Source organism: Argiope bruennichi, chromosome 9 (genome assembly GCF_947563725.1).
Source record: "Argiope bruennichi chromosome 9, qqArgBrue1.1, whole genome shotgun sequence".
NCBI lineage: Eukaryota > Metazoa > Arthropoda > Arachnida > Araneae > Araneidae > Argiope > Argiope bruennichi.
In genome coordinates, this window is record NC_079159.1 from 36,744,133 (window position 1) to 36,756,828 (window position 12,696).

The window sequence follows — 12,696 nt, forward strand, 5'->3', positions numbered from 1 at the left end:
ATAATTCATTATTGGAATATATAGAACTTAATATTTAATATGTTTCACAAATTTTCTGCAAGATAGCGGCTCTTATACAGAATCAAATTTTAATTAAAATTAGTTTATTACCTATTTATTTGTGGACTTGCATAAATCCTCGGGAATGTAACAAAATATTTAATTTTTAATGTAAGGAATAAGATTAATAATTTATTTACAGACAAAGTATGAGAAAAACGTGTAATCTGAAGTACGGATATTTTTAACGAATAATGCAGAATTCCAAACGACTTTTTGATATGAGCTCAAATTAATTCATTTTTGACAAAGCATTGCCAGCTAAGGAATAGAAACTTCTCTCAGGATTATAAATTGGAAAAAATTAAAACGCGACGATAAATAAATGATGCAGCTTCTTGAGTTCGAACATTACTAATTAAGTTCTCGATTCCCTTAGAAATAGACAGATATATGAAATTTCTAAATTCAAGTATATCAGAAAGTGAAATCTTATATGCAAATTTCCTGTATTAAAAAAGTAAAATAAATAAAATTAACAAATATGTGTGAAATTTTGTTCAGCATACAAGAAATTTCATTGAGATTATCGTATTTTATTCTGAGTGTTCTAATACTTAATCTTCGTTTTTTTTCTTTTTTTGCCAAAAGATAATTATACAAAATAAAAAAAAAATATTTATACCAATTTTATTCATTCATAATGCAATTTATCTTAGAAAAAGTCTTTAAAAATGATAATAAAAATTATTTTGAAATTTTATTTTCTTATTATAAATTTGCAATACTAATTATCTGAGCTCTTTCAACGAAAATAAAAGAGGGTTGAAAAATATTCTCAAGAGTGATGTTTTAATAATTTATAAAACTGAAAAAGCAATTGGTTTGACCGAACAAAAAACTAAATAAAACTAACAAAGAAATTGGTATTGTTTTATAATGAATATTAGATGTTTAACAGTATCATCAAATAATTTTAACCGAACGAAGTATAAAATAAAACTGACAAAGTAATTTGTATTATTTTATAACGAATATTTAATATTTGACATTATAATCAAATAGTTTAGTCTGAAGATACTATATATCCAAAAATATTTTTTTAATTAGCATTCTTAAATGCCAAACAATTTTTTTTTCTTATTAGCAAAAAATTGATAGTTAAATCTTGCTTCAGATTGCTGAAAATATGTCCAACATTTATATTTACTTTTATTGTATAAGAAGCAAAAATCTGTATTTGATATTTTTATCATTTGCTCTGTAACGCATCAACGCTTAGAGATTTTGTGAAAAATATGTTTTTCGATCAAGAGCAGAAAAATTAAATATTTATCATCGCTTTGTTCGCACGGAAATAATTTTTATTATTTGAAATCATTTTATTTCAAAAGAACTATTCATTTTAGATGAAAGAAAGATGCGTTTTCTTTAGGGAAATTAATATGCATGAGAATTTCGATAATTATATTTGCTCTTCTCGATTGCAGTTCCGAAAGAAATACTTGCTGCTTCGAATAGTAAATGTTTCATTGAAAAAATTTAAAAATTCGAGTGGTGCGATATTATTTTGCATTGAAGCATATTCATCCAATTAATTAAATAAATATTTTGCTAAGTTGTTTTTAATCTGCCGTTTTAGGAAGAAGAATGTTTTTAACTTCGCATTTCCATTAAATTTTTTTAAACTTCTGATAAACAGAATATTTCTGAAAAAAAATTATTATTTTCGAATTAATTGTTTTAGGTTATTGGAGACGATATTGCATTAATGAGGAAAACATGTACTCTCAATGAATCTTCTCTAATTATATGAAAAAAGAGATAAACGTAAGTAGAATTACAATTGAAAGCTTTGTATTAACGACATAATATTAGTTAAATGGACTAAGTTTGTAAGGAGTATTTTTAATGCTTTATTATCAATATTAACTGAAGTATACATGCGTGCGTGCGTGTGTTTGTGTGTGTGGGTGTTTGTGCGTGTGTACATGCTTGCGTGGCCGAAAAGATAGGACTTTTGGAATTTTAACTTTGATTTATTTCATCTTAGGAGGAATATTTTGTACACGAAATAAACGATAATAAAAGATGCGTCGATCTACATTGCGACACAAAAACAAGAGAGACAGAAATCTTTCCCTTTAGTGATTTTATTATGAGATTTTTATAGGGATTTCTTTGACACGTGCCGACTTAGGAAAGGGATTCTTAGGTATCTTTAAAAGAATGTTGTAAGCAGTGAGGATTTTTACCCCTTCACTTGGAGCATGAGAAAACGCTAAAGTCAGCAGTCTTCCAGAGCACGTGTAAAAATAATTGAATTTAAAAAAAACTAAGAATTAGTCAGAAAATAAGAGAACATTTTAGAATGAAGTTAATATGGGTTTAATTAAAATAAAAATTAAGAAATAAGTTAGGATTTATATATATATATATATATATATATATATATAAATATATATATATATATTTATATATATATATATATATATATATATAAATATATATATATATTATATATATATATATATTATATATATATATATATATTATATATATATATTATATATATATATATATATATATATATATATATATATATATATATATATATATATATATATATATATATATATATATATATATATATATATATATATATATATACATAATAGATTCATTGACGGAACGTTGATAGAATTTATTTAAAAGAAAATATCTTAAAAACACTCTAATGAGTTAGTTTATATGAATATCATATTTACCTTATATTTCACGTACATTATTTTCTGAGATCGTAAAGGCTATAAGTTTACCAACCAAAATGCTGGAAGCCTGTCATCCTCATATCTGAGGTGCCCCCTAGTGGAAGAGAACCGTCATGTAGGAGATCTGGTGTGCGAGATTCGAAATTATGAGATTCGACCTAAAATAGCCATTCGGTTCCTTCAAATTTAGAAACAAATATAATTAAACTAAAATGAACTCAATATATGTATGTTATTCCAATAAATATTGTTGATTTTCGTTATGCCTACGCATGCACTACCATAAAGACAATATTATCGAAACAGAAGCCTTTCCAAGTGAATCCAGAAAAACCCTATTTTCTTTAACCAAAAAATATAATTTATCATTTCAGTCATAATTTATTTGATAGAATCTTAATTTGTAACAAGAACATATGTCATTTGACAGAGAGAGCTACATAATGGCACATTAACTAAAGCGACAAAACGCTCTTAACTTAAACCCGGGAAATTAATTGGGGCCAGAAACAAATATATCAAATGAATGTTTTTAAAAAAATAGGAATTATTTAAACAACAGGAAAATATAAAGAAGAAAAGTAATATATTTTACAACTGCTTTTATTATTTATCTGTCACTCTCTTTCATCAATGTAATATGATCATTTATTGAACTTGATGATCAGTAAAGTTCTTTTAAGCACGTTAAATACAATAAGGTGTCTCTTATAGCCAGACCAGTAACATGTACCCGAAAAAAAAATTATGCTGAATTTATTGAGACAGATTACAGAGCTTCTAGCGGCGAAATAAAGAAGTTTCAAAAAATAAAGCAGTAAGATATATGTACCCTATACCATTAAAAAACTAATGAAAAAATTTATTTGAAGAGATCTGTGAAAACAGAAGGAAATACTTTCTATTAAAATTATGAATTTAATAGAAAACCCATTAAAAATGCTATTGAAAAAGGGTTAGTTCTAAAAATGAAAAATGTATTATCCAATATTATCATACAGTTTTTTCTGAATCAAGCAATGATGAAGTCAAATTTAAGCAACGGAAAAGGTAAATAAAAATAATGAAAAAAGCTATTGGAAGGGAATCTGCTGATAAACTTTTCAGTTTTAGTGCGAAGCCTTTTTCAAGTCATGGAAAGTTTATAATTTTAATCGCAAATATATCTGCAAAATTTAACGATAACTCCATGAAATTTTTTCAATGGATTTTAATATTATATAGCGTACGTTTTTCCGACTGGACTTTTTAGCAGATATATTTTATTCTTACATTATTTTTGTTAACTCCCCTGTTTCGTCGCTAATAGGCATTGTAACCTGTCTCAACAAATTCAGCATAATCATTTTAGTATAGGTACAAGCTATTTCCCTAGTTACAAGAGACTCAGTTTTGAATTTTAACTACTTAAAAGAACAATAACGATCACCTTGTATATAATAAAAGTTGTACAGGTGAATTTTTCTGGAGCTATTTTAAAATCTTCAATCCAATAATTTTTTTTAATTTTAAATTTTAACCGATAAAAGAAAAACATGAAAATCAGTTATAGTCATTTCAAAGTGGAAACAAATCTAATAAGCGCTTTCAACCTGAATCAATTATATACATTTACCTTTTATTAAATAAATTAAATATGATTTAAATTCTAAACAATTAAAGACGTATTCTTATTCTAGGCCCGATAGTCAGAATTTAGGATCATGCAACCTAATTAGAAACATTTTATCAATCGAAATCTCTCCGTCTTCAAATATTTCTTTTGTGTCGTTTATCTAACACTAATTGAATTTTTTACAGTCATTTTCTAATTATTATAAAAACAAAGAAATTAAGTGTGTCTAACTAACCCTTGTTTCAAAAAGTTTTTTTTTTTTTTTTTTTTTTTTTGGCAAAAAGTTAGGGTTAATTTTCGTATTCTACAAATTGGTGAAAGCAGAATCATGTTTAAAAGAAAGAAAGAAACAATCGTCTGCAGATATAATCTCCAAACGATAGTTACATGTTTATAATTTCTCAATCAATGCATTTTCCCATCATTTCTGCATTCTTCGAAAGATAGTAATACAATTTTCATTTTCAACATTTATTTTAATATGCGTCACAAAAGATATCTTCCGAAAAATATGTTTTTCCATCTAGATTAGAAAATTTAAATATTTATCACCGCTTTTATTCATACAAATCTATCAAATGTCTTTCATTTCTAATATCGTCTCATATGAAAATTTAACATTTATTCTATTCATCTAAAATAAAAGAACGACATTATTCTTTAGGGAAAATGATTTATTAATATAAAATGAAAATGTCGATAATTATATTTGCATTTCTCCGTTGCTGTTTCATAGAAAAATATGCAGGGAATAATAAGGTAAGAATTGAAAAAATTCAAAATATAAATTAATGATTTTTTTATTTTACATTGAAGAATGTGCATCCAATTAATTTTATAAATATTTTGCTAGTCTGCTTTTAATCCGTGCTCCTAAGGATAGAAATATAATTTAAGAGCTTCTCTTTAATTTTTTAAAAAACTTCTTGTTAAATGTCATGGACTACATCTGTGAAGAAATAACTAATTATTTTCAGTAGTGCATACAATATTGTATAAATGAAAAAATTGTCTTTTCAAAGTAATAGTTAACAATATATTTGTACCAACACACAATGCCTAGATTTTAATGATATGTTTTAGTAGCATTTTATTATCTAAATTGGAAACAATTCTTTCCAGTGTATCAAAAGATGAATGACGTAAATTAGTATTTCATGTGAATAATAATTTTGTTTCCCTCTATTTATATATTAAGTATCAGAAAGTCTGTTACAATTATTATAAATATAATGTATTAAAATATTAATTAATACAATCGGGAGAATTTGTGATTTTTAAAAATGATTAAATAAACTACATTGATTTGTTGTCAGGAAAGTTGGTTGCTATTGAAATATAATTTTAAAAATATATTTAACTTATGTAATAGCTAACGATATGCATGATCAAACACACAATGACTTATCTTTTAATGATGCGTTTTACTACCATTTTATTATCTAAGTTGGCAACAATTCTTTTACTATCTAAATTGGCAACAATTCTTTCGAGTGCATCAGATATGAAACGCGGAGAATGTAAAGTAGTATTTCATGTGAATAATAATTTTGTTTCCGTATATTTATATATTAAGTATCAGAAAATCTGTTACAATTATTATAAATGATACATTAAAATATTATTGCATAGAATTTGGGGAATTTATGCTTTTCAAAAATGATTAAAAAGGCTTCATTGATTTGTTCTCAGAGAAGATGGTTATTATTGAAATATAATTCCAAAAAAGATATATAACATTTTGAATTGACAGGGGAGAAAAACGAAAGAGCATTATTTTGTATGAAATTCTTAAGGCACGTGAGTAAGTTAAAAAGTCAATTTCTAATTAAACTCTCGGATTACTTTTATTTAATCTTTCTAATCTCTGTAAGTGATGTTTATAAAATCGCTTGCATTTTAATATTGCGTTTATTTCTTGCGAAACTACATTGATTTTTTACATTTGCATAATCTACGTCTAAATGCTCTTTACTTAAGTATACGATGTTTTCTCAAATTCTAAATTTTAATGATATCTTAAGAAACACTTTATAAATTAAAATTCAACGCATTTTTTTTTTATCAAATTAGGTATAACGAATTCCCAATGTTTTCTGTACTTCTGTTTGAGTTACAGGATAAACTAGCTGTTAATTTAAAAAGATTTTTATAGTATTAATGTTTCATAATGCTAAAAAAAATTAAAATTTCGTACTTTTTATGAGGTGAAGCCCAATCTTTAATGACTGGATAACAATACTGCTTAATTCATAGATCAGAAAAAAGGCAATATATTTCCTATGTAGTTCGCAAAATTTTGAACAAATCAAAATAAATTTTAAAACTTATTTTTTTATTCTTATTTTTATGAAAAAAAAAAGGTTATATTTCTTCTAATCTTCAAGATAGTTTTAACTTTTAAATGATATATTTTTATTTCTTGATTTACATTTTTTCAATCTATTTTATGCAAAAATTTAAAAATATAAATATTTTTCAACATTTTTCGAAGCATTTATTACTAGCATACCGAAATACCTTAAATTAATATTTAGTTTCCGTATTTTTTATATCAAGTGTGAGGAAATAAAAGTTCAATTAAAGTGGTGTAAGGAAGATGGACTCATTTTTTCGAGTGAAATAAAAATAGCCGTTTTTTACATTATAATTTTTTTATATATTCTTAATTCTTAAATTTTAGTCTTTTAATATTTAATTATTTTTACATCAATTATTTAAATATTGTACAATCATGCGATTCTTTCATTTTTATCTTCTCCGACAGATGATGTCTCTCCTGTACCATACAAATTTAGTGAAATTAATTGATTACTGTTAATTAGTATTTAAAAAGTATTAAAATAGTGTATTGTATTTGACAATACACATATATGTAAAAAAATTTAAAAATTTCGCCAGGTCATAAAATCCTGGAAAATTCAATTATAAATTTCTATATTTACAAATATGAAAAATTAAAAATTTTAATCAAAAGATATTTAAAAGTGTGCGTAAAAAATAACCTGGAAATGCATAACAATGTAGAGAATAATTTAATTTTTTTTAGATCAATATTTTAAGCCAGAAATATTTCATTTAAGACATTAGACAATATTACATAGAAAATGTAAAATGAATACAAATTGTGAATGAAACTTTTTCATATACTGATAATCCCATGACTAAGAAAAAAATATTAGAAATTTTAAAAATATAATAATAAAATTAATGATTGTGAAATTAAACGGCATTAAAAATTCTTTATAATAGATGCGCTCCAGTATTTATTATCCTATTACCCTTTAAAAGCATTAGAATTTCTAAAATCATAATTATTAAACGAATCATCACGGAATTGAACAATATTTGAAATTCTTTATAATAGATGCCTTCATATATTTATGATCCCTTAATTCTTTGAAAGCATTAGAATTTCTAAAATAATAATAATGAAATGAATCATTATGAAATGGAACAATGTAAGAAATTCTTTATAATAGATGCCTTCATATATTTATGATGCCTTAATTCTTTGAAAGCACTGGAATTTCTAAAAATCATAATAATGAAATGAATCATAAAATTGAAGGAAATTAGTGATACATTTTTATTGTCTGGGAAGGAGGACATGTGAGTCACTTTTTCTTATCTATTAATTTTTTTCTATCAATTAAAGCATTCGTTTTTTTTTTTTTTTTTTTTTTTTTTTTTTAAGCAAATTACAGGACGGTCAATTTTTCTTTCCTCAACCAATTATTAATCTTGTATTACAGATATTTTTTCAACAAATAACTCACCTTTTTTTCTGTCCAGAAAATAATAGAAGCGTTGCTCTTAGATTAAACTCTTTATCAAAAAGGCTTTCCAAAGCAATATTAACTTTCAACAAACATTTTTTAGTTTTCAAAAATAATTCTTTGATAAATATTAAAATCGTTAAAATCACAATAGTTGTTTTTCTTTCAAACAACTCATATATATCTAACTCGTGTATATCTTTTCCAAATTAATCAAATTTAAATTAAATCGATCGTTCTTTACTTCGACGGAAAACAAAAACATAAAGCGCTAATTTCAAATGCTTCTTAACTGTTATAAAGTTTATATTTGGCGAAAATATCTTTAAATATATATTTTTTTTACTTTTGTTATATATGAATAATTTTGTTTCATTTGTTTAGTCTTGGTGAAGTTCGGTTTACTTTTATAATTCATAACTTACATTTTAATGTTATTTTATATCACTGAAAAATTTCAAATTCTAAACGTGTTTAAATCTTATACAGACATCATAAATTAAAATCTGTTTTATTTTTAATTCAATTATAGTTTAATAAATCCTGAATATATTAGGCATCATATCGCTCATTCTAAACAAAATAATGAACTATATGTTTATTTAAAAACTTAACTGTTATTTTAGTACTTCGTAATTTGAAGAAAATTGAAAAATTCATATTTATTTTATTTGTCGTATCCCAATATTTGATGATTGGATAGAAATACCTTATTTTTTACTTCAGAAACTATTTAAGACATATATTAAGCTATTTGTAAAATCTTGAACAAATCCTTTGTTAAACACAAAAGGATTTAAACCACTTTCTTAACCAAAAATAGCCATATTTCTTTCAATTTTCATACTAATTTTTAACCTATATTTGTTTGTTGCATAAGTCTTTTTTTTTTCTCAATATTCTATATTGCAATATTTTTTCAATATTCTATATTTCAATATTTTTTCAATATTCTATATTGCAATATTTTTTCAATATTCTATATTTCAATATTTTTTCAATATTCTATACTTCAATATTTTTTCAATATTCTATATTGCAATATTTTTTCAATATTCTATATTTCAATATTTTTTCAATATTCTATATTTCAATATTTTTTCAATATTCAATATATTTCAATATTCAATTCTACACAAAAACTTGAAACTATAAATATTTTATGACATTTAAAAAATAACATAAAAAATGAAATCGCATACCTTAAACCAGAAACGAATACAGTCCATTTCTCTCAATATTCGCTTTTACAATTAACCGTCCTTTTTTTTATTTTCCATGTTTTTCCCTTTCTTCCCTCCAGGTTTTTCCCTTTTTAATCACTTTCTCTCAACCAGATTTCAACTAGTATTCATCGAGAGTGTTCGTACTCTCCTGAACAGTTCCTGTAAAGGCATTTTAAAATAATCCACCCCACACAGTAACGAGGTGCCATTTCCTTACAGTCAGGAATTATAAATAAAAACTCCCCATATTCCAATAAAGCAGTCGGCCGTGAATGTAAGTGTAAACAATGCAAAAGTCAAGGGAGGGGACAACATCGCTTTTCTTAACGACAAAAGTGAAAAGTAAATAATAAATAGAGGACTCCCATTGGTGGAGCCGATTCACGTGAGTGTAATTTACACTTGGAAATCGGAAGTGATTTCTGACGTTGAAAATGGTTTTCGATATTAACGAGGGACAGTTACAGTTCAGTAAATTTTAGCTTTTATAGCTTTTTCCTGGTTAAATTGATTTCTTGGTACTATTTTTCGGAATTGTAGGACCAGAAGAAGAAAAGAAATACGATCACTAAGGTTGTTTTTTTTTTGACATGATAAGTTATTCTTCTAAATTCGAATACTTTTTTTAACTCTTGTATTGTGTGTGAGGTGTTATAACTGTATCAATTTCACATTAGTGTTGGCGTCAGATTACGGAAGACTAGTTAAAGCGATAAAAAAATAGACAAATAAAAGTGCACGCCACGCCAAAAGAAACAACTGTAGAGAAATTTTTATATTGGACGCGCAAGGATTTGTAATTCTTTTTATTTGATCTTTATTTGTAACTAGCCGCCTTCGGTGACCAACTGCTTTACCGAGAATATTGGTTGTTTTAATTATATTAAAATCTCTTAAGGATATTCTGATGATTCTCTTACCTAACTTATATTTAAACATCCAGTTGTGCTAAACATCAAAGCCGTCTTACTTAACAAATCTAACACTTGTGTCGTTTATAGTATACTTGAAACCCTTAACGAACTTTGTTGAGCTTGTAAACTATCCAAATAATTTGCCGACTGTTTCTTCTTTAGCTTTTAAAATTGAAGAAAATTTAGCGATTAATTAATCCGGCTTCAATTTCATTATAATAATGAAATCTATTTTTGAAAATCATGTAAAAAATATTTTATTGTAACTCTTGTCATCATATCGCGGTTCAAAATTACAAGGGCCGTCAAAAAATTATACTCAAATTGCTTTAAAACTGGATGTTAGTTAAGCTAATCCAACTAAAATTCCTTTCTAAGATTGATTCTCTTATAAATAACGAATGGCCTAAAAAATAATAATCTCAAAAAAATCCATTAAAAAAATAAAAATATAAAAAAATTTCAATACCATTTTTGTAGTATTATTATTTCAATCAATAGGTAGCATATACAATTAGTTGTCCATTATAGAGGGTTTAGTGAAATTTAATTCGATTAATTCAAAAAAATTTCTAAATCGAAATTAAATTGTGTTAAATACCGTTATTTTTTCACTTACTTTTGAATTTAATGTCTTAATTTTTTAATTATCATTGTATTCTCTATTTTTTTATTTAATTTTAAACTTCTATCATGTATAGTATCATCAATTTTTTCAATTTATTTTTGTATTTCATATCATTTCAGAAATGTCAAACGAATGCTGAGGTAATCTTGCCTCGATCGATTGCTTTGGGTTTTGACTGGAATGGTAGATAAACAAGACTTTGCATGAAAATTGCTTATTTATTTGAACATAGATCTGATGCGTCTCATTCTAGCTTAGGCTCATATTATACAAAAGTAAGTGAGCATTTCTTTTCACTTTAAGTAGATTTTTGAAAAGAATTAAACAATTTTTAATTTAAATTATTATAATATAATTATATTTTCATTAAAATTTTTATAGTTTAGTATCGACGATACGCTAAATTTATATTTTTGAAACCAAATAAAAATACAAAACATTAACTCGATTTAAAAAAGAAAATTTTATATAGATCTAAAATGCTATGAAACCATTATTCCTCTGATAAATCTGTTTATAAAAATTGAAAATGTGTATTATCAGTTCCTTTTGTCAATATATCCATTCCATGCCAAAAGGCATCTAACAATCTATAAATACAAATGGACAGTATATCGACAATGAAAGCCTTTAGGGCTAAGACACGAATATTGCACTCCATTGAAAAAGAAACATTGAGGGGCCATATATTAGCAAAAGAAAAGAAATCTAATTTGCTTTTTCTTGTTGGAAAGCAATTGAGTTATATAAATCTGTGGAAAAAACTTTAAACCGATTCGCTTACAGTTTTGTGTGTGCATTATAAATTTTGTTATTTAAATATGTAACCAACTAATTAATCAAAGAAATAACCAAAATGCAATCAACTAAACCATTATAGTAATAAATTGAAAAGGCAAAAATTACTTAATTTTAAATTACTTCAATATCTAAAGTGTATCTCACATCATATTAAGAATTGAAAAAGTAAATGATCCAAATAGAATGTACAGTCTGATGAAGAGGTTAAATTAATTATTTGATTAAGGTCTAATTTTTTTACCAAAAGCGTTTGCAAGCACGTTAGATAGTTTATTTATATTATATTTTAAATTCTCATAAAGATTTCTTCACTTAAAAATGAATTTTCATTTAAATATGCACGAAAGAATTAATACATAGGATATTAAAATTAAGATATTTTAAGAACGAAGTGTTTGTTAACACTAACCCTCCTTTTATGCCACAAAAAAAATACATTGTATTTAAAGATTAAAGGTAGCAAACGATTAAATGCCGAAAAATTTAGAGGCTTCTTTTCATATTATCATACAAGCATTGTAAGAGCAATGCTTTATAAAGTAAAAGGCATCAAAAATGCCAGATATTCTTATATGCAATTCAAAAGAACGCATAATGCGATCGTTAATGGGAGATCCCTACAGATAGTGTAAATATTAGCTGTATTTAATTCCAATTAACTCTGTTATACATGATATTAATTATTCCTACAACAAAATATTTTTAAACAACAAAATGTAACAGACATTAAATCGTGCTGTTTTTATAGTCTTACACATTCTATGGGTACTGCGTACATGAAATCTCCCAAAAGATTTGAGTCAAATGGCATCATAAAGTCATTAAAAACTTAAGTGTGTGGATAATCTGTTTCAAAATAGCAATTCTTTTACTTTAATGTTAACTCACTATAAAATTTATCACGTAAATTATGTAGATATAAAAAAGAATCTTTCTTCCTTAGCTTCCAGTAATGGAAGAAA

At 25.0% G+C, this 12,696-nt stretch overlaps 1 long non-coding RNA gene across 1 annotated transcript in view; it reads left to right on the top strand.

Annotated features, from left to right (window-relative positions):
- LOC129984823 (uncharacterized) overlaps window positions 1-12,696 on the top strand; it is a 264,300-nt gene that overhangs the window by 61,486 nt on the left and 190,118 nt on the right. The window contains exon 2 of the long non-coding RNA XR_008785529.1: window positions 11,053-11,208. This is a non-coding gene — a long non-coding RNA (uncharacterized LOC129984823). The remainder of the gene's footprint in view (window positions 1-11,052; window positions 11,209-12,696) is intronic.